Genomic DNA, 23,229 nt, shown 5'->3' on the forward strand with positions numbered 1-23,229 from the left:
GGAAACAATTCAAATGTCAACAGATGAATGGATAAACAAAATGTGGTATATACACGGAATATTATTCAACCTTAAAAAGGAAAGAAATTCTGATACATGCTACGACATGCTTGAACCATGAGGATATTATGCTAAATGAAATAAGCCAGCCATAAAACGACTAATACTGTATAAGTCCACTTATATGATATACTTAGAGTAGTCAAAATCATAGAAAGTAGGATGGTGACTGCCAGGGACTTGGGAGAGGAGAAATGAGTTATTGTTTAATGGGTACAGAGTTTCAGTTTTGCAAGATGAAAAGAGATATGGAGAGAATGGTGTTGATGTTGCAAAAAAAATTATGAATGCACTTAATACCACTGAACTGTACACTTAAAAATGGTTAATATGCTAAGTTGTGTATTTACCACAATTAAAAAAAAATGGAACAACAACAAAAAAGAATTAGTACATAGGAGGGGGCAGGGGAAAGCAGGGCTCAGAGGGATTCAAGTGTACAAAAAAAATGAAAGGAAACAGATGAGAACATAGATTTGGCTACAAGAATATAATCACAGTAATGTTTAGAATAGAGATGAAATGTGTTATATATTTTATGGGAAAATTTGAGAGAAAGAGCAAAATATCTAGCTGTAAAAAAAAAAAAAAAAATGTTATAAGCCAGAAGTAAGGTTAATACAGAAAGCACAAGCCAGAGGACTCTGAATATAAAAAAGACTCTGAGCTCCCTAGGGGCCAAGGCAAAGAGGGAACCATTCTGACACAGTTCACAGTATGGTTTAATCAAACCAATGGCCCAATGGTTCAGAAGAGGCACGACCATTCCAGGCACTGGACCTGAAGGAAATTTCTAATTGGCCTCCAGATTTTCTTGGGGACTTCTAATATAGATCTCAACGCAAGCTGATGGGGCCACGCAAAGTGAGTTTAGTTAAAACAAAAACAAAAAACAAAACAACTGGAAGGAGGCCAGAAATATGCTGCTTCCTAATGATCCAGTTTCATCCAAAGACAAAACACTGCTAGAACAGGTACACTGAAGCATGTTCCAGCACAATCCCATGGATGTCCTTTACCACAGTTGAGCTCAGGATAGCTTTTGGGAGGTGAAGAATTCAAGATTATCCTCCCTGACAAGAATATGAGATGCAATGTTCTCTACTGCCTGCTGAAGGAAGGCAGGGCTTGATGTTTCTAACAGTCACTGTTGCTGGGGTGACAACCAAGAATAAATGTCAAACCAAACCATGGCTCATACCTGAAAGAAGGTAACTAATCACCCCATGGAGATGAGGTGGCATAAATACAGCCTGGTAGAGGGAAGGAGTGGGTAGGCCAGCTTGGGGCAGATCATGAGAGTGGGGAGCTACTGAAGATTGTTGAAGAGGAGAGAGACCACGATTGAAGACTTCCTGAGTGACAATGCAGTCTTCCGAAAGGTGCAAACGAAGCCCACAGCCAAACACAGCAAGCTGGGTTGGACAAGGCTGCTCAAAGAGAAAGTCATTGGAAAACATAAAAATAAATGAGAGAGGACTTCCCTGGTGGTCCAGCAGTTAAGACTCTGTGCTCCCAATGCAGGGGGCCCAGGTTCAATCCTTGGTCAGAGAACTAGATCCTGTGTACCGCAACTAAAGATCCCGCATGCCGCAACTAAGACCAGGCGCAGCCAAATAAATAACTAAATATTTTAAAAATAAATAAATAAATGAGAGCTCATGTTTTTAAAAATCCAAAAATGTTCTAGAATAGTTTTATACATGAAAAAATGTTCACACAATAACAGAAAATGGATACAAAACAGTATGATCCCATTATACAAAGAGAACAAGAGAATGAGCAAGAAAGAAGCCTGAGAAGAAGCCTGCTAGTGGTTACCACTGGGATTACAGACAATTGAAATCTGTGCGTGTACATGTGTGTGTATGTGTGTGCTTGAGTGTGCGCCTATTAATTTTTATTCAACCTGGGTGACTCGAATTAAAAAAAAAAAACTCTAATTCCTCAAGAACCTTAGAAACTGCAGGGAAAACAGAAATAGCACTATAACTGAGAATACAATCTTAATTATGACATCATCTAAAAATAAAAAGGAAATTGACTAAAAACAAGAGCCAGTTATGTACAGATCTTCTTCAATTTACAATGGAGTTACATACTAATAAACCCAACCTAAGTTGAAAATATTGTACGTCGAAAATGTATTTAATACACCTAGACGGCTGAACATCATAGCTTAGCCTAGCCTACCTTAGATGTGCTCAGATTACTTATGTTAGTCTACAGTTGGGCAAAAGCATCTAACACAAAGCCCGTTTTATAATAAAGCGTTGAATATCTCACGTAACTTAACTGAATACCGTACTAAAAATGAAAAACAAAATGATTGTCTGAGTACAGAATGGCTATAAGTGTATCAGTTGTTTACCCTCATGATTGCATGTCTGACTGGGAGCTGCGGCTCGATGCTGCTGTCCAGCATCACGAGAAAGAGTATGTACCGCGTATCACTACCCCAGAAAAGATCAAAATTCAAAATTTGATGTATGGTTTCTACCGAATGCATGATTGCTTTGGCACCGTCATATTGTGGAAAAACTGTAAGTTGAATCATCATTAATTCGGGGACCAACCGTACTTGGCAAAACTATACTATAAGACTAACTGATGCTGGGGACTTCCGTGGTGCTCCAGTGGCTAAGATTCTGCACTCCCAATGCCGGGGGCCCGAGTTCGATCCCTGGTCAGGGAACTAGATCTCACATGCTGCAACTAAAGATCCCGCATGCCACAACTAAAAAAAAAAAGATTCCGCATGCCGCAACTAAAAAGATCCCGTATGCCACAATGAAGATCCCGCATGCTGCAACTAAGACCCGAAGCAGCCAAATAAATAAATAAATATTTTTTTTAAAAAAGACTGATGCTGATGAGATTCAGAATGAAACATGAAAGCACTGACATCGTGCTCTGGTTTTAGAGCCATGGCTCTCAAAGTGTGGTTCCCTAGGCCAACAGTAGCAGCACCTGGTAACTTGTTTGAAATTAAAATTCCAGGGCCTACCTCTCACCTACGGATTCTGGAGGTGGGGTTAAAACAATCCCTCCAGGTAATTTTAATTCACACTAATGTTTGAGAACCTAGTTACGAAGTAATGATAACTCATCTGGATAAAAACAGCTTATGTAATTAGGAAAATATATTTCTTGCTCAAAACCCATTCTGTTATTTTAACCTAAACTCCTGAACAAACACTAATCTATTCAATTGTGAAATGATAAGCTGGAAGATGACAAAGATATTTTTTAGTTAGGTATAATTCTGGAACCGCTCATTTTGAAATAATGTACTAACCACTGCAGTGGAATGAACTGAAGAATCTAGTTTGTAAAAAGTGATAAGGAATCAACGTATTTGGAATTTCAATATTTAGATGATTTGAAAATACTCTAAGGTTGGGAAATAGTGCAAATACGACTATTACAACTGCCATATTTGCATAAACTGAATAGTTTAGTCTCTCTGGCTTCAGACTGAATTAACATGTTTAAGATAGAAAAGGTTCAACAACAAAATTTTAACAACTTCTTCTTTATTTATTTATTTTTTTGGACGCACTGCGTGGCTTGTGGGACCTTAGTTTCCTGACCAGGGATTGAACCCAGGCCCTCAGCAGTGAAAGTGCAGAGTCCTAACCACTGGAACGCCAGGGAATTCCCCCAAATTTTAACTCTGAAGGGCTTTATCAGTCACTATAGTGTCAAACTTAAGAGCGGTACTATATTTGAGACATAAAGACTATTGAAATACCAGATCCTCTTTCATACTCGGACTGCAATTTCTAAAGTAATTTATAATTGGTTATTAATATGAAATACCCTTTCTCTGATTATGTGGAATTACACTGAACTTCACTAGACTTCCAACTTAGGAACAAATGGGACAAATAACACTTCACATATTTTATGAATTCAGAAAATGTTAAATATCAAATAAACCAGTGGTTTCTTAATATTTTTGATTATGAATCCCCAACAACAAAAATTCAAGTACATATCCCCAATATACGTATACTTATACATAAATTATATATATGTGCTACTGTGATAATACGGAGTATACATTATAAAATACAAAATAAAAATTAAATAAGGCTGAAATAAACACAAAGATTCGTTTTAATTTTTTTTCCTGAGACCCACGTGCACCCTTGATGCTTACACACCCACACCCCTCTTTGGACTCTACTGCAAAGCTGCATGGCCCAGCAACCCTGCAAACATTCTCAGGCAGTGCCCCTGACCACTCAAGGGGAAGCTGTCAAACACAGTGACCAAATGAATGTCTCCTTCCTGCGGAGTTCCACCATCTCTGACTCAAGTCTGTGACACTGGGTTCCTTCCTTCACCCCTAACACCCTCCTCTGCTACCTTTCGCTTGGTAGGCAGTGGAGAAGACTGTGAAGCCAGCAGGTCCAAGAACAGCATAAAAGCATGGACTCTGTTTTCAGACAAACCTGGGTTTCCACCTGGCCTCAGCTTCTAACTCACTAGGTGACCCAGGGCCAGTCAGATAACATCTCTAAAAACTAATCATTTAAGGAGGTGATAACAGTGTCATCGTCCCTGGTTACTATGAAGATTAAGTGAGATAAGCTGTTATGAGAGCACCTAGCACAGAATCTAGACAGCCCAAGTGCTGGATAAATATTTTACCCAGAATTATTACTTCAGGCGGCAAAAGAAGTCACCTGGACTTTGCTTCAGTGGCCAACTCAGGAAGGGAGCAAGTTACAGTGGAAGTAGCTAGGTGGTGCAGTTCGGCAGACCTGGTTTGAAGGCCTGATCCCCAATGCCAAGCTGGGTGACACTGGCAACCCAGCTTCTCTATGAGGGGCAGTCTTATCTGTTTAATGGGAGCGATGACACAAACTGTACATGAAGTACCTATCGGAGCCGGTAAAACTAACACTGGTGGCCACCAAATGGCCACCGATGGTGAGGGTAAGCAAATAACACATAAACCTAAGTGTCATTCCAGGGTCCTTGGGACACATTCATGTATACACTAAGACAGTAAGCATCCCCTAAAGTCTACCACCAAATGTTAATAAATGCATGTGTACTGAACCCCACAGGTATGGTTCATTTCCCAACTGGACAGTTTACTTGTTCATATATGACCTCAAGCAATTCACAATCTTTATGCCTCCATTTTCTATGCATAAACTAGGAGTAGTAGACTTTTTATACCCACCTCCCGACAGTAAACTAATCTAGATGATGGGGGAGGGGGACCTAAACCAGTGATTATAAAGCACATGGAGACCTCTGGAGAGGTGCTGTTTTTGCCACAACAGCAAAAGAAAAGAGAGCTCTCAAACACCAGACGCGTTCATTAATAAATGAGAAATAATTCTTTCAATTTCAATAAATCACCAAAAGAATGAGTGTGGAGATATATTTATACATATTTTGTGGTTTTTACATCGTGTGCCCCGGGGGAATGCTGCATATGTGTAAAACACCTAAAACCTAAATTCTATCAACATACATTAAAAAGATATAGGTCGTCAATTAGAGGAACACCTAAAATACTCTCAGACACCCTTGACCCTGACTCCCTTATAAAAGCTTCAGTCTTCAGCACAATACCCTGAGATGGCAGCACAGCAATAAGGACACTGCATAACCAAACTTCACAAACGTTTGGTCAGAAACACACTCAAAGCTAGTATCATTAAAGAAACCTTTACTATGTCGTCCTCACAAAAATTATTACAAAATCCCCAGAAGGAGTTTAGTCACCCAGCTCTGTCACCACAGAAGGTGGGGCAGTGAGTGACACGAAACAGGGCAAACTCCTGCCAGGAGGGGACTCACTGCTCCCCTAGGCCACGAGCATTTCCACCTGTACAACTACCTACGGCTCAAACAGTCTGGATCCCTGGCTCCCTGCAGCTAATGCTATTCTGACGTTAGGATCCTGCATGATGAACGGAGGTAATAAACCACCTAGAGTAAGAGGCAACCTCAGTGAACAATGTTTAGGTCTGAGCGAAACAGAAAACTAAAAACCAAGCAAAACCCAGCAAAGAAGCTACGTGTTGCCTCTCAATCAGATCTTGCAAAAGAGGCAGGTGCGGACAGCGTGCTCTCCTCCGCACTCCGGAAAACCCAGACAGCCCAAAAGCAGGTTCTAGAACCGGCAGCTTCCCAGGGCCAGGGGGCGCAACAGCGCGACCCCCTCTCAGGCCAGTGGTCCCCGGGGCCAGGGGGAGGGCTGAGGGCGCGCGGTTGGCCCGGACGGGGGCGCGGCCAGGGTGGGATTGGGGACGCGGCAACCCGGCCCCCTCTCTGGCTGCAGTCTCTCAGCCCGGCCCGCACGGCTGCTGGACAGCGCCCACGCCGGCGCGCCAGTGCCCCCGGCGGCCCCCATCCCGGAACTCCCGGGGCCGCGCAGCGGGAGGCCCGAGCCGGGCCCGGGAGCGGACGCTGTGTGGACGCGCTCAGCGGTACCTGTGGCGGCAACAGCTCTCGGGCGGCGACGGCGGCAGCGGCGGCGGGGACGGCGGCGGAGACGGGGACGGGGGCGGGGCGCGGCGTGCGCGCTCCCGGCCCGCGCGGTCCGGGCGTGGCGCCCGCCCTCTCTCTCCCGGCCGCCAGGCGCCCGCGCAGCTCTCCGCCCCTTCACCTCTCACCTCCTACCTTTCCCCTCCCGCTCCCGCCCCCACCGTCCTTCGCATGTGCTCCCAGTGGCGCGCGCATGCGTGGTCGAGCCAACTGCGGCTCCCGCTCGCCCCCTGGTGGACACTGGTCACACGACCCCTGGGGAGAGGTCTGGGGCGGGGCGGACCGCAAAGCTGGGACAGAGCCTTGAGTAGAGCACCAGAGCTTTTAACAACACGTTCCGCGGAATTAGCAAGACCACGCACAGGCTGCCCATGTTCCCTGTTTCATAACAGCGAAAAATTAAAAGCAGCCGAGATATACAATAAATGCAGATGGGTCGAATAAATTATGTCCATAAAATGGATTTCCTTAAAGTCTTTTAAAAGGGTAAGATTTATGAATACTTAACTAATGTGGAAAGATGTTCTTGAAAGAAGGTTCAAAATGAGCTGTAGGGTATAAGCTTTTCTGTTGAAAACAATCCAAGAAGAGTCTGGGGCGATGCTGATGTATGGTCGGTGGATATCTCTGGGTGGAGGATTAGGGTGTTAGGATTTTTCCATTTGCTCACGGGCATGTAACCATCTTCTACATGGAACACATATTTGTTGTAATAGCAATAGCTATGTCCATCGAGTGTTTACTCTTCACCAGGTGCTTGAAACCAAGTCCCCCTAAAACCGAGTTCCTCTGCCGAGTTTATGATTATCCTCTCTACCCAAAATGTTACTCCCTTTCTTGTCCAATACATGTTTCCCTCAAGACTGAGGAGTAGCAGAGAAAAGGGGGCATTGAAATCGAGCAGGACCCTGTGGGGCCCTCCTATAAGCAGATAAGTTAGGGGGTCCCCGGAGAAAGAGAACCAGGAATGGCTTTCATGATATTTTGTGATCTAAGCCTGGCCACAATGCTTGCCCTTGAACAGGTCTCAGTAATTAATGATCTAAGGGATGAAAGGGATGCAGGAACAGAGAAAAGGCAGTCAGACAATAGTGCAGTGATACAGCAGAGTTCTAGTTCCTCCTCAAGGGATACACACGACGTGTATCTTTGAGTTCTGCAAGAACCAAGGCCCCCATCCAGGTGGAGGACAGAATGATGATGTTGACCCTCCTGACTTCAATCAACTAAAGCTTGGACTCTGTCGACCTTTGCCCCAATTCTATGTTGAATTCTCTTCTGCTTAAAGCCCCTTCATGAATATGCATGTACCCTTAGCTTAAAACTTCCCCAATTTTGCTGTTCAGGGAAACGCTGCTTTGGGAAAGATCCCTGGTGTTCTCCTTACTTGCTGCGAGTAATAATCATTCCTTCTCCCAATCTTTGGCTTGGTTGTGTCTATTGGCTTGATACCCACCAAGAGGCGAGCCCAGTTTTCAGGTAACACTCCCAGGTAGCAAAGCCTTTCCATGTCCCCGTTTCTTGTTTGTAGGAAAAAGGCTTCAGCTTCCTTGACCTTCCCTGAGTTCCAAAGGGCAGATTCAAACAGTTACTAATCACGGAAGTGAGGGAATGCAAAAACAAGTGAAAACAATCCTAGTTCCTTCTCCAGGAATTTACGTAACAACATATCACTTTGAGTTCTTCTACGGGAACTAAGGTCTCCACCCAGGTGGAGGATAATAACTTCAGGTTGAGCACAAGATTCCTGGAACACCTCCCTTCAGCCCTCACCCCAAATTTTGCCTATACAAACTCTTCCCTGAAAACCATCAGGGAGTTCAGGTCTTTCGAGCACGAGCTGCCCATTCTCGCGTGGCCCTTGGAATAAACCTTTCTCTGCTCCAAACGCCTACGTTTCCATTTGTTTGGCCTCACTGTGTGCCCAGCACATGAACTTGGGTTGGACAACATGCTGAGCTGAGCACTTTGCACATGTCCTCTCATCTGACCTTCCTGAAAACCCCAAGGTAGGTCTCGTTACCTAGTCTCACAAGAGAAGGGGAGGCTTTGCCCAAGATGAGGGTGCAGGGCCCAGCGGGCCCAGCGCTGGCCCATCCTGGGACGCTGCCCGTGGTGATTGCCTGCGGGCCAGCCCATGGGGACCTTGATCACACCACCCCACGTACTCGTGAACACAGGTCTCAAGTGTCAGGGGGCAGCCTCACCCCACCCTGCTGCCCTGGGCATGCTCCCCTCAGCTTACCCGCACCCACCCTGGTGCTATCTGGATATGGCAGATAGATCCTGTTCCTGCCCTTGAGGGTGGCAGCACTGGGGTTGCATAAAGGACAGATATAACCACAATGCAAGGCTAAAATCAGACGTGGCCCTTCAGGCAGCTCCAGCCACCTCACCCCTCACAGGCCTTCTTCACAGTCATGCCCCTTCCCATCAACCCTGTTCCAAATTCTCCATAGTCTTGCCTTCCTCCTTGCCCACCACAGTACTATCATGGTAAAATTAAACAATAATGGTGTTGGGCTGTACCCCGCAGGCCTACAAGCCCTGTACTTGCCCAGCTTCAAGACCGAAGAAAGAGCCCAGAGTCAGCAACAGAGACGTCAGTGGTGTAATGGATGGGGGAGCTTACACGTCTGAAGCAAGGTCCTGGAGCGACACCCCACCGTGTGCGGTGGACGGTGGACAGGACATGGCGGCAGTCTTCACTCCCAAGTGGAAGGAGAGGTTACCAGTTATAGGGGAATTGATGTCAGGTGGGCTCATTAGGTACCAGGGAAACCAGCAGAGGGGCACGCCCCTCACCGCCCCTTTGATAAGAATAATCACCAGCTGGGGTCGGGGCAGGAGCGTAGGAAGGTCAGTCAGGTGCATAAGATATAGGTGAAGCAGGCACTGGTTGGGCAGGGGACTGTACAGAGAGCAAGAGAGCAGCCATCTTGAGTAGCCTGACCATACAAGTGGGGACAATTGACCTTGGCCCAGAGTGACCTTTAAGATTTTGCCCTGTATTCAGAACTGGCTTTTGGCTTTAGATGAGAATGTTTATAAAGGAAGAACTCTTTTTTGTTATTTTTAAATTAGAGAGGCAACAACAGAGAGCAGTGTGGGGAGCCTTACCTACACCCGTTATCTCACATCACTCCACGTCTGATCCCTTGCAGTGCCATCATCTGGCCCCTCAGAAAACTTGGGCAAAAAGGACCTCAGATCTCTGTCACCAGTTTTTCCTTCTCTCTCCACTGCCTCGTTCCTTTTGGCAAATATAAAGTCTACCCAATTTTTTTAGTTTTCTGAGTGAATGTCACCGTGCAGACCAAGTCCCAGTTTCTTCCATTTACTGTCAAGTTCCTACAAAGAATGCAGTTCCAAGCTTGCCTCACAGCAGAGTCACTTGGAGGAATGTTTAAAGTGAAGTTGGAGTCTCCCTGAGTACCACCCCAGGCCCACTGGACCAAAGTCTTCTCTCCAGAGATTGCTGGAGACCTGTCTTTTCACAACCCCTACCACAGGGACTTAGCTAGACTGTCTTTTGGGCACTCCTGTCACCCTCCCTACTCCCCGTCCTCCCCCCACCCAACCGTTTCACCCAACCTGTGTTTACGGGGGAATGACGCTCAACAAGCTCTGGCTACCTTCCCCCAAGAACAAGAGCCTCCAAAACTGACAAGCACTTAATTAAGTGCCTCGGTGCCTTGCAGCACTGTCAAGAGCCCCCCGCTGCACAAGAACCACGGGGGACCCGCTGAGAAACCTAAGGCTCATGGGCCCGAGGTGAATCCACTACTGAATGTCCCCCGTGAGCTGAATGAAGTGGCCATGATTTTAGGGCTTTTCCAACAATTTATTATGAAAACATAGGGAAAAGCTGAAAGAACCATACAGTTAACAACTATATATTCTAGATTCTACAACTATTAATGTTTTGCTTAGTATCACGTTTTTCTTAAAAAAAACAAAAAACAAAAAACCTTTATCCACCTATCAATCCATCTTATTTGTTACGCATATCCAGGTAAGTTGCAGATACCTGATTTTAGTTTTTAACTATAACAACACACAACCTACAAGTTGACTGAAAAACAACACAAAACCTAAAAGTTGAAAATGGTGTATTACTTGGGGACATTATTGAGGACTATAGCCTGGAAACAGCCTCTCAGATAGCTCTGAGGAACTGTTTCAAAGAGGTAAGGGAGGAGCCAGGATATATAGCAGTTTTTGCTGGGGGGGAAAAAAGTAGTCAAATATCCAAAAAACTACTGCTAATCACAAAAACAGATATCTCAAGTATGGGAAGACGCAAGAGTCTGGGCTCATTGAAATCATTCCTTTGATACGCATCTTAACTATGAGGGGCATCCATCCTGAATGCCCCTCGGGGTGCACGGTTGTTGGGAGGCAGGCGGCTGCAGTGGCTGATGCCTTGATGGTGGGCAACATGTGTTGTTTACTGAAGAGGTCGGCAATATTTTTTTGTCTACAAGCTCCATTTTGCCCTAACTAGCCAAAGCTCAACCTTACTTCGGATTGCTCCCCACGGTAAATTCAAAATTTAAAAAAAACTAAATGGAGCTTAGAGATCATCCAGAAGTGATAACAATTCCCAGTTCTTGGGATTCCATGCTGGGCCAAACCTCAGGACAGTCTTGAAACATAGGGGCTGGGTCTATTTCACAGATGCAGAAAACTTCCTTGAGAGGTGAAGAGATTTGCCCAAGGTCACTCTGATAACTGACCAAGCAGGCCACCACAGGACTCTGGGTTCCAGCCCACTGCCCAGCTACCTCAGCCTGTCAGGGACACAGAGAAGGGTGTTTCACAATGATAGGGCTCTGTCCTTGCAATCACTTGCACTAACACTCATGCTCACCCTGAATTAAGCATTAGTGATAGCAGCTGGCAATGTGATAAAGTGGAAAGGGTGCTTCAGGACTGGATTCCTTGGGTTTGAATTAAGGTTCTGACACGCAGCAGCAGCTGCTCTGCAGCCAGGAAAATTAACTCAACCTCAGGGAACCTGGACTTAGGAGTCAGGTTCCAAGATGCAACCAAGAAAACTGACCTCTGTGGTTTTCAAAAAAATTACATCGCTATGAACACATGTAAAATACTGAGATTCTGATAACCAGTAGCCATTTTAATAACCATGATACAGTCATTAAAAATATTCAAAATCTCCAAGTTGTATTAGTAGTCATTCAATGCCTTTATTACCTGTCAAGTTCCTACTATGTGTCAGAGGCCAGGGATATAAGTTCTCTGCACTACAGAAGTTGTCTTAGTGCATACCTTTAAACAAAACCTTACAGGCAATATGATAAAGAATATTACTAAGGTCATAATAGCTGCCAATAATAATGACAAACTATTGATTGTTGGCTCCTTGCCAGAGATGGGCTTTATAATATATTACCTCGTAAAATCCTCATGATGGCCTTTAGAGGCAGGTAAGATACACCTCATTTTAAGGATGCAAAAAGTAAAGCGCCTAGAGCTTTAACAACTTGTTGGAGGTCACAGAGAGGCAGCATCAAATGTCAATCTGCACAACCCCAAAGCCCCTGAAATTCTGTCACTGAATTTCCAAGTGCTATGGATGGAAGGGAGTTGTTTGGCAGGAAACCAAAGAGCAGGGATCACCAAGGGGATGCTCTATGAGCAGGGCCTTGTAAGGTAAGGCTTTGCAGCAATAGCTAATGCTTAAACTACATGCCAGGGCTACCTTAAACGTCATCACTTATTTTACCCTGACAACCCTTTAAACCCATGAAACAGGCTTATTATCTCCCCATTTTGTAGATGATGAAACTGAGGCCTGGAGAGGTTAAGTCACTTGAGCAAGGTGATTATAGTCGACTACTTCATTGTTCCCTTCTCTGTAAGCAGATCATACACACAGACCAGCCCATTGTCAAGTGACTGTTGTGCCTCCCTGCAGGGTGAGTGACTTCATTGTCAGCCTTGGCCATGTGTCTTGCTTTGATCAGTGGAGTCTGAATGAACGTGATCTACACAGGTCTGGAAGAAGCTTTAAGAGTCATTGCTTGTGTGGATGAGCCTCCTGTTCTTTCCCTTGGCCAAGAAAACAGCAGTCCCAAATTGGGACTGCTCCTTCCACCTGGGACCCAGACCAAGAGGCCATGGAGCAGAACTGTAGCAATGACCCACAGCCCCTGGACATGTAATGTGAGTGAAGAATATGTTTGTCAATGTAAGTCACTAGGATTTGGGGACTGTTTGTTACTAAAGCAGAGCTCTAAGTTGAGGGAGTCAGGATCCTAACCTCAGTAGCTATAATTTAAATGCCATAAAATTTACTTCTTTTAACTGTACAATGATTTTTAGTATAGCAAAGTGCAACTATCACCATAATCTAACTTTAGAACATTTTCATCATCCCCAAAAGAAACCTAGTGGATTGTTTCCCTTTCTCACCCCCAGTCCCACAGAATTGTGCAATACATAATCTTTGTGTCTGGCATAGAGTTTTTGAGGTTCACCCATGTTATGGCATGTATCAGAACTTCACTTCTAATTATGCCAAATAGCATTTCATTGTATGGATATATCACATTTTGTTTATCCATTCATTAGATGATTGGTGGGTTGTTTCCACTTTTTGGCAATTATGAATAATACTGCTATGGACATCAACATGAGTGTTTAAGATAGCCTCATCCACCAGAGGGCAGACAGCAGAAGCAAGAAGAACTACAATTCTGCAGCCCGTGGAAGGAAAACCACATTCACAGAAAGATAGACAAAATGAAAAGGCAGAGGACTTTGTACCAGATGAAGGAACAAGATAAAACCCCAGAAACACAACTAAATGAAGTGGAGATAGGCAACCTTCCAGAAAAAGAATTCAGAATAATGATAGTGAAGATGATCCAGGACCTCGGAATAAGAATGGAGGCAAAGATTGAGAAGATGCAAGAAATGTTTAACAAAGACCTAGAAGAATTAAAGAACAAACACCTAGAAGAATTAAAGACCAAACAAACAGAGATGAACAATACAATAACTAAAATAAAAAATACACTAGAAGGAATCAATAGCAGAATAACTGAGGCAGAAGAACAGATAAGTGACCCGGAAGACAGAATGGTGGAATTCACTGCTGTGGAACAGAATAAAGAAAAAAGAATGAAAAGAAATGAAGACAGCCTAAGAGACCTCTGGGACAACATTAAATGCAACAACATTCGCATTATAAGGGTCCCAGAAGGAGAAGAGAGAAAGGGCCTGAGAAAATATTTGAAGAGATTACAGTCGAAAACTTCCCTAACATCGGAAAAGAAATAGGCACCCAAGTCCAGGAAGCAAAGAGAGTCCCAGGCAGGATAAACCAAAGGAGAAACATGCCGAGACACGTAGTAATCAAACTGAAAAAAATTAAAGACAAAGAAAAATTGTTGAAAGCAACAAGGGAAAAATGACAAATAACATACAAGGGAACTCCCATAAGGTTAACAGCTGATTTCTCAGCAGAAACTCTACAAGCCAGAAGGGAGTGGCACCATATATTTAAAGTGATGAAAGGGAAGAACCTACAACCAAGATTACTCTACCTGGCAAGGATCTCATTCAGATTCGACGGAGAAATCAAAAGCTTTACAGAGAAGCAAAAGCTAAGAGAATTCAGCACCACCAAACCAGCTCTACAACAAATGCTAAAGGAACTTCTCTAAGTGGGAAACAAAAGAGAAGAAAAGGACCTACAAAAACAAACCGAAAACAATTAAGAAAATGGTAATAGGAACATACATATAAATAATTACCTTAAACGTGAATTGATTAAATGCTCCAACCAAAAGACACAGGCTCGCTGAATGGATACAAAAACAACACCCATATATGTGCGGTCTACAAGAGACCCACTTCAGACCTAGGGACAGACACAGACTAAAAGTGAGGGGATGGAAAAAGATATTCCATGCAAATGGAAATCAAAAGAAAGCTGGAGTGGCAATACTCATATCAGATAAAATAGACTTTCAAATAAAGAATGTTGCAAGAGACAAGAAAGGACACTACATAATGATCTAGGGATCAATCCAAGAAGAAGATATAACAATTATAAATATATATGCACCCAACATAGGAGCACCTGAATACATAAGGCAACTGCTAACAGCTATAAAAGAGGAAATCAACAGTAACACAATAATAGTGGGGGACTTTTAACACCTCACTTACACCAGTGGACAGACCATCCAGACAGAAAATTAATAAGGAAACACAAGCTTTAAATGACACAATAGACCAGATAGATTTAATTGATATTCGTAGGACAGTCCATCCAAAAGCAACAGATTACACTTTCTTCTCAAGTGCACACGGAACATTCTCCAGGATAGATCACATCTTCGGTCGCATATCAAGCCTCAGCAAATTTAAGAAAATTGAAATCATATCAAGCATCTTTTCCACCACAACACTATGAGATGAGAAATCAATTACAGGGAAAAAAATGTAAAAAGCACAAACACATGGAGACTAAACAATATGTTACTAAATAACCAAGAGATCACTGAAGAAATCAAAGAGGAAATCAAAAAATACCTACAGACAAATGACAATGAAAACACGATGATCCAAAACTTATGGGATGCAGCAAAAGCAGTTCTAAGAGGAAGTTTATAGCAATACAAGCCTACCTCAAGAAACAAGAAACATCTCAAATAAACAATCTAACCTTACACCTAAAGGAATTAGAGAAAGAAGAACAAACAAAACCCAAAGTTAGTAGAAGAAAAGAAATCATAAAGATCAGAGCAGAAATAAATGAAATAGAAACAAAGACAACAATAGCAAAGATCAATAAAACTAAAAGCTGGTTGTTTGAGAGGATAAACAAAATTGATAAACCTTTAGCCAGACTCACCAAGAAAAAGAGTGGACTCAAATCAGTAAAATTAGAAATGAAAAAGGAGAAGTTACAACGGACACCGCAGAAATACAAAGCATCCTAAGAGACTACTACAAGCAACTTTATGCCAATAAAATGGACAACCTGGAAGAAATGGACAAATTCTTAGAAAGGCATAACCTTCCAAGACTGAACCAGGAAGAAATAGAGAATATGAACAGAACAATCACAAGTAATGAAATTGAAACTGTGATTAAAAATCTTACAACAAACAGAAGTCCAGGACCAGATGGCTTCACAGGTGAATTCTATCAAACATTTAGAGAAGAGCTAACACCCATCCTTCTCAAACTCTTCCAAAAAATTTCAGAGGAAGGAAAACTCACAAACTCATTCTACGAGGCCACCATCACCCTGATACCAAGACCAGACAAAGATACTATAAAAAAAGAAAATTACAGACCAATATCACTCATGAATATAGATGCAAAAATCCTGAACAAAATACTAGCAAACAGAATCAAACAACACATTAAAAGGATCACACACCATGATCAAGTGGGATTTATCCCAGGGATGCAAGTATTCTTCAATATTCGCAAATCAATGTGATACACCATATTAACAAACTGAAGAATAAAAACCATATGATCATCTCAATAGATGCAGAGAAAGCTTTTGACAAAATTCAACACCCACTTATGATAAACACTCTCCAGAAAATGGGCATAGAGGGAACCTACTTCAACATAATAAAGGCCATAGACGACAAACCCACAGCAAACATCATTCTCAATGGTGAAAAACTGAAAGCATTTCCTCTAAGATCAGGAACAAGACAAGGATGTCACTCTCGCCACTATTATTCAACATAGTTTTGGAAGTCCTAGCCACGGCAATCAGAGAAGAAAAAGAAATAAAAGGAACACAAATTTGAAAAGAAGAAGTAAAACTATCACTGTTTGCAGATGACATACTGTACATAGAGAATCCTAAAGATATCACCAGAAAACTACTAGAGCTAATCAATGAATTTGGTAACGTTGCAGGATATAAAATAAATGCACAGAAATCTCTTGAGTTCCTATACACTAACAACAAAAGATCCGAAAGGGAAATTAAGGAAACAATCCTATTCACCATTGCACAAAAAGAATACAATACTTAGGAATAAACCTACCTAAGGAGGTAAAAGACCTGTACTCAGAAAACTATAAGACACTGATAAAAGAAATCAAAGATGATGCAAAGTGATGGAGAGATATACCATGTTCTTGGATTGGAAAAATCAATGTTGTGAAAATGACTATACTACTCAAAGCAACCTGCAGATTCAATGCAATCCCTATCAAATTACCAGTGGCATTTTTTTTACAGAACTAGAACAAAAATCTTAAAATTTGTATGGAGACACAAAAGACCCCAAATAGCCAAAGCAATTTTGAGGGAAAAAAACGGAGCTGGAGGAATCAGACTCCCTGACTTCACACTATACTACAAAGCTACAGTAATCAAGACAATATGGTACTGGCACAAAAACAGAAATATAGATCAATGGAACAGGATAGAAAGCCCAGAGATAAACCCAGGCACCTATGGTCAACTAATCTATGACAAAGGAGGCAAGGATATACAATGGAGAAAAAAACAGCCTCTTCAATAAGTGGTGCTGGGAAAACTGGACAGCTACATGTAAAAGAATGAAATTAGAACACTTGCTAACACCATAATAAATTCAAAATGGGTTAGAGACCTGAATGTAAGACCAGACACTATAAAACTCTTAGAGGAAAACATAGGAAGAACACTCTTTGACATAAATCACAGCAAGGTTTTTTTTGATCCACGTCCTAGAGTAATGGAAATAAAAACAAAAATAAACAAATGGGACCTAATGAAACTTAAAAGCTTTTGCACAGCAAAGGAAACCACAAACAAGATGAAAAGACAACCCTCAGAATGGGAGAAAATATTGCAAACGAATCAATGGACAAAGGATTAATCTCCAAAATATATAAACAGCTTATGCAGCTCAATATTAAAAAAAAAACAACTCAATCCAAAAATGGGCAGAAGACCTAAATAGACATTTCTCCAAAGAAGACATACAGATGGCCAAGAAGCACATGAAAAGCTGCTCAACATCACTAATTATTAGAGAAATGCAAATCAAAACTACAATGAGGTATCACCTCACACCAGTTAGAATGGGCATCATCAGAAAATCTACAAACAACAAATGCTGGAGAGGGTGTGGAGAAAAGGGAACCCTCTTGCACTGTTGGTGGAAATGTAAATTGATACAGCCACTATGGAGAACAGTACGGAGGTTCCTTAAAAGACTAAAAATAGAATTACCATATGACCCAGCAATCCCACTACTGGGCATATACCCAGAGAAAACCATAATTCAAAAAGACACACGTAGGGACTTCCCTGGTGGTGCAGTGGTTAAGAATCTGCCTGCCAATGGAGTGGACATGGGGTCGAGCCGTGGTCTGGGAAGATCCCACATGCCGCAGAGCAACTAAGCCCGTGTGCCCCAACTACTGAGCCTGCACTCTAGAGCCCGAGAGCCACAACTACTGAGCCTGTGTGCCACAACTACTGAAGCCCGCGTGCCTAGAGCCTGTGCTCCACAACAAGAGAAGCCACCGCAATGAGAAGTCCACGCACCACAATGAAGAGTATCCCTCGTTCGCCGCAACTAGGGAAAGCCCACGTGCAGCAACGAAGACCCAACGCAGCCATAAATAAATAAATAAATAAACAAATAAATAAAATTTAAAAAAAAAAAGACACATGCACCCCAATGTTCATTGCAGCACTATTTACAATAGCCAGGTCATGGAAGCAACCTAAATGCCCACTGACAGACGAATGGATAAAGATGTGGTACACATATACAATGGAATATTACTCAGCCATAAAAAGGAACAAAATTGGGTCATTTGTAGAGACCTGGATGGATCTAGAGACTGTCATACAGAGCGAGGTAAATCAGAAAGAGAAAAACAAATATTGTATATTAACGCATATATGTGGAACCTAGAAAAATGGTGCAGATGAACCGGTTTGCAGGGCAGAAATAGAGACACAGATGTAGAGAACAAACGTATGGACACCAAGGGGGGAAGTGGTGGCAGTGGTGGTGGTGTGATGAATTGGGAGATTGGGATTGACATGTATACACTAATATGTATAAAATAGATAACTAATAACAACCTGCTGTATAAAAAATAAATAAAATAAAATTCAAAAATTCCAAAAAAAATGAGTGTTTATGTGGATGTATGTATTCATTTCTCTTGGGTAAATACTTAGGAAGAGAATGGCTGGGTCATACAGTAAATCTACATTTAACATTTTCAAGAAACTGCCAAACTGTTTTCCAAAGTGGCTGCACCATTTAACGTTCCCACCTACAATGTATGAGGGTTCCAATTTCTCCTTATCCTTGCTAACACTCGTAATTGTCAGGTTTTTATTTGTTTTTCTTAAATACATTTATTTATTTATTTATTTATTTTTGGCTGCGTTGGGTCTTCGTTGCTGTGTGCGGGCTTTCTCTAGTTGAGACGAGCGGGGGCTACTCTTCGTTGTGGTGTGCAGGCTTCTCTTGTTGCAGAGCACGGGCTCTAGGCACACGGGCTTCAGTAGTTGTGGCTCGCAGGCTCCAGAGCGCAGGCTCAGTAGTTGTGCGCACGGGCTTAGTTGCTCCATGGCATGTGGGATCTTCCTGGACCAGGGATCGAACCCATGTCCCCTGCACTGGCAGGAGGATTCTTAACCACTGTGCCACCAGGGAAGTCCCCTGGTTTCTTTGATATACCCATTTTAGTGCTTACGTAGTGGTATCTCATGGTGATTTTTAAAAATATTTATTTATTTATTTATTTAGGGCTGTGTTGGGTCTTCATTGCTTTGTGCGGGCTTTCTCTAGTTGTGGCGAGTGGGGCTACTCTTTGTTGCGGTGCATGGGCTTCTCATTTTTCATTGCGGTGGCTTCTCTTGTTGTGGAGCACGGGCTCTAGGCATGCAGGCTTCAGCAGTTGTGGCACACGGGCTTAGTTGCTCCACAGCATGTGGGATCTTCCCGGACCAGGGCTCGAACCCATGTCCCCTGCACTTGCAGGAGGATTCTTAACCAGTGTGCCACCAGGGAGGTCCTTATGGTGGTTTTAGTTTGTATTCCCCTAATGGCTAATGATGTTGAGCATCTTTTTATGTGCTGTTGGCCATTCCTATCCCTGCTTTAGTGAGATGTCTATTCAAATCTTTTACCCATCTTTTAACTGGATTATTTGTCATCTTATTGAATTGTAAGAGTTCTTTATATATTCTGGATACAAGTCTCTTATTGTATATCTGGTTTACAAATACTTTTTCAGAAAAACAAACAGAATGGATAACTATTTCAGAAATAAACAGCACTAAAACTGATACAACAAAGAAAAGTAATGATAAAGACTAATAACAAAGAAAAAATTGTAAATTATCTCCAAAAAGTTACCTGACCTTGACCAATGCAAGACCTAAGTTGGAATAAAAAGCACTAAGAATTACAAAGGATATAAAAGGCAGCAAGTTCCTCAACATGGCTTATGAGGCATATATTGCTCTAATGCTCAAACCTGAGCAGGCTAACACAGGTAAACAAAAAATTATAGGTCATCTTCATTCACAAATATAGAAGGTATAATATCACAAGAAATAAATCTCAATAATAAATATTTTAAAATCTTATCAAGGTTATAGCAAACATCAGGTTATAGAAAATACAACAAATACCAGTAAGATAAGACCATAAGAGGAATTCAAGGCTTATACAACAGAGACAGAAGTGTTACCATGCTCACCACATTCACAGGAAAAACAGTGCCTTACCTCAGTGAGGCTGAGAAAGTCTACAGAATACAATGATTACTGGTTAAACTTTTTAAAAGGGGGACAGGAAATTGATGAGGAACATTTCTTCCTTCTTTACCTTTCCAAGGTTATTTTTTAAACTGACCTGATAATATATATTTTTTTAAATTAAGAATTACTATATAAAATGCTCTCTATTCCCTTAAAAACAGAAAATTAGACAACAAATACCTTCACACCACTCTTATTTAACAAATTTTGAAATGCTGATTCAAGTTATTTAAGGGAAAAATAAGTGAGGTTGGTATCATTATTTGCAGATGTTAACAATACCCACAAAAAGGAAAAAAAGAAAAAATATCTAAAAATTTCAAGAATCTCAAAAAAATTATTAGAAGTAGTAGTTTATAAAAACTGTATAAGTTATAAATTTTAAAAAATCAACTGCACTCCTCCATCAAAGGCACCAAGGAAAGATCAACAAAATCAGATAATTCCTTTTCCAATATCGAAAAGCATTTAATAAGAGGGTACTACATTAATTTCGTCATTATTTTTTAAATAGAATTATTTATTTAAATAACACAATTTTTAAAATGAGAGAGAAAAGTCCTGAAGAATACTTTAGAGCTTGATAAGAGGTGGTGAATTTCATCTGGATAAATAAGTGGGCACAATATCCTTTTAATGAAGACTCTTGATACAGACATACACTAACCTTTCAATACCTACTAAAGACAAACTTCAGAAGGTTCATTTTACGAACTTTACACATAAGTAAATCAGAACTACATAAAGAGAAAATAACATTACTTTTTAGTAAATACTGTTGGTTATTTAGTTATCAGCATGGAAACAAATTATAATACTGTAACAAATTCTAAACAAGTCAAAATTTTAAGCATATTTTAAAAATTATTTTAAAGTTGAAAAAAAACCAACAAAGAATAACACCTTCATTCCACTGAGGAAGAAATATACATTTCTGAATCCTGAAGAACTAAGATACCGTCCGAGACAAAATAGAACATTCCAAGATCCTGTTCAAATAGTACTGCCTCCATAAATTCTTCCCCAACTCTCTGCTCCCTCGATTCAAAAAAAAAAAGTGAGGGGAAATAATTACTCTTTCCCTCCTTCCTATGACCATCAACCTATCAGCCCCCCATTACTTGAAATATTTTTTGAATTTTATTTTATTTTTTTATACAGCAGGTTCTTATTAGTTATCTATTTTATACATATTGGTGTATATATGTCAATCCCAATCTCCCAATTCATCTCACCACCACCACCTCCCCGAAATTTTTTTTTTTTTTTGCCACACCATGTGGAATCTTAGTTCCCTGACCAGGGATCGAATCTGAGCCCCCTGCAGTGGAAGCGCTGAGTCTTAACCACTGGACCTCCAACTTGAATTGTTTTTATGGCCCTCATCACCTTCTCCACTGCATCACATTAAGTTCCTATTTTCTATGCCCATTAGAGTGCAGCAGATGTCTTTATCTTACTAACCCCTTATATAAAATAGGTGTTCTACAAATATTTCTTGAATTAATGAATATATCTGAATATATCCGAATATTTTAAAAATGTTTCTGAAGGTTTTTAAAAACCAGAATGTAGAAAAATATACACGAACAAAGACAATGATAAAATCTTACTTTCCAAAATATTACAAAGAAGAACTTCCCTGCTGGCACAGTGGTTAAGAATCCGCCTGTCAGTGCAGGGGACACAGGTTCAAGCCCTGGTCTGGGAAGATCCCACATGCTGCGGAGCAACTAAGCCCGTGCACCACAACTACTGAGCCTGTGCTCTAGAGCCCGAGAGCCACAACTACGAGCCCACGCATCGCAACTACTGAAGCCTGCACGCCTAGAACCCACACTCTGTAACAAAGAGAAGCCACCGCAGTGAGAAGCCCACGTACCGCAGCGAAGAGTAGCCCCTGCTCGTCGCAACTAGAGAAAGCCTGCGTGCAACAACGAAGACCCAACACAGCCAAAAAGTAATCAAAAAAAAAAAAATTAAAATAAAACAGAATATTACAAAGAATAAAAAATAAGGTTGACACCAGATTTTGGGTCTTCATTTCTGTGCGAGGGCTTTCTCTAGTTGTGGCAAGCGGGGGCCACTCTTCATCGCGGTGCATGGGCCTCTCACTATCGCGGCCTCTCTTGTTGCGGAGCACAGGCTCCAGATGCGCAGGCTCAGTAATTGTGGCTCACGGGCCCAGCTGCTCCGCGGCATGTGGTATCTTCCCAGACCAGGGCTCAAACCCATGTCCCCTGCATTAGCAGGCAGATTCTCAACCACTGCGCCACCAGGGAAGCCCCAACACCAGATTTTAATTGATAAATAATTAAGGGTGAGGAATGGACTCTATACATATGGGAAAACAGAGAAAATTATATCCTAGTCATTAACCCAATGTTGGTGGAGGAAACCTATAGATCACTGTTAACTGGCGCCATCATCCTGAAGAACAACTTGATGACATGTGAGGGTCAGTCCATGCTTTCATTCAGAAATTCCACTTCAGGGAGTAGGCTCTAAAATGTCATCATTCCTCACCCGTTGTAGGCCTCCTCCCTGCTTTATTTAGAGCACTTATCATGGTCTAACTCTATGTCTCTAAATTCTCAATTCTGTTGACTGTCTCTGTCTCCTCTACTAGAACATCAGCTCTTCAAGGGCAGAGACCTATTTTGTCACTGTCATACCCTCAGAAGGTGCTCAGTATTTGTTGAATGAATGAATGTTCTAAGGAAACAAATACTTACCCCCATCCCCAAACAGGTATAGATGTAAAATTCATAACAGCACAATTTATAATTACAAAAATCAGAACCCGACATGCCCAGAGAATACCTAAGCAAATTAGAATATAATGACACCAAAAAATG

At 41.8% G+C, this 23,229-nt stretch overlaps 1 protein-coding gene across 4 annotated transcripts in view; it reads right to left on the reverse strand.

Annotated features, from left to right (window-relative positions):
- The window catches only part of SCAP (SREBF chaperone), a 93,897-nt gene extending 87,162 nt beyond the window's left edge, over positions 1 to 6,735 (reverse strand). For 3 of the 4 annotated variants that reach the window (XM_082411959.1, XM_082411957.1, XM_082411956.1), the window contains exon 1: positions 6,523 to 6,734. The gene's annotated coding sequence lies outside the window, so the exon portion shown is untranslated. Of the gene's footprint in view, positions 1 to 6,522 lie in introns of all 4 variants that reach the window. The other variant, XM_082411958.1, reaches the window with a different exon arrangement.
- Positions 6,736 to 23,229: the final 16,494 nt, after the last annotated feature.

This window comes from Balaenoptera physalus (genome assembly GCF_965194825.1).
Source record: "Balaenoptera physalus genome assembly, chromosome: 11".
Lineage (NCBI taxonomy): Eukaryota > Metazoa > Chordata > Mammalia > Artiodactyla > Balaenopteridae > Balaenoptera > Balaenoptera physalus.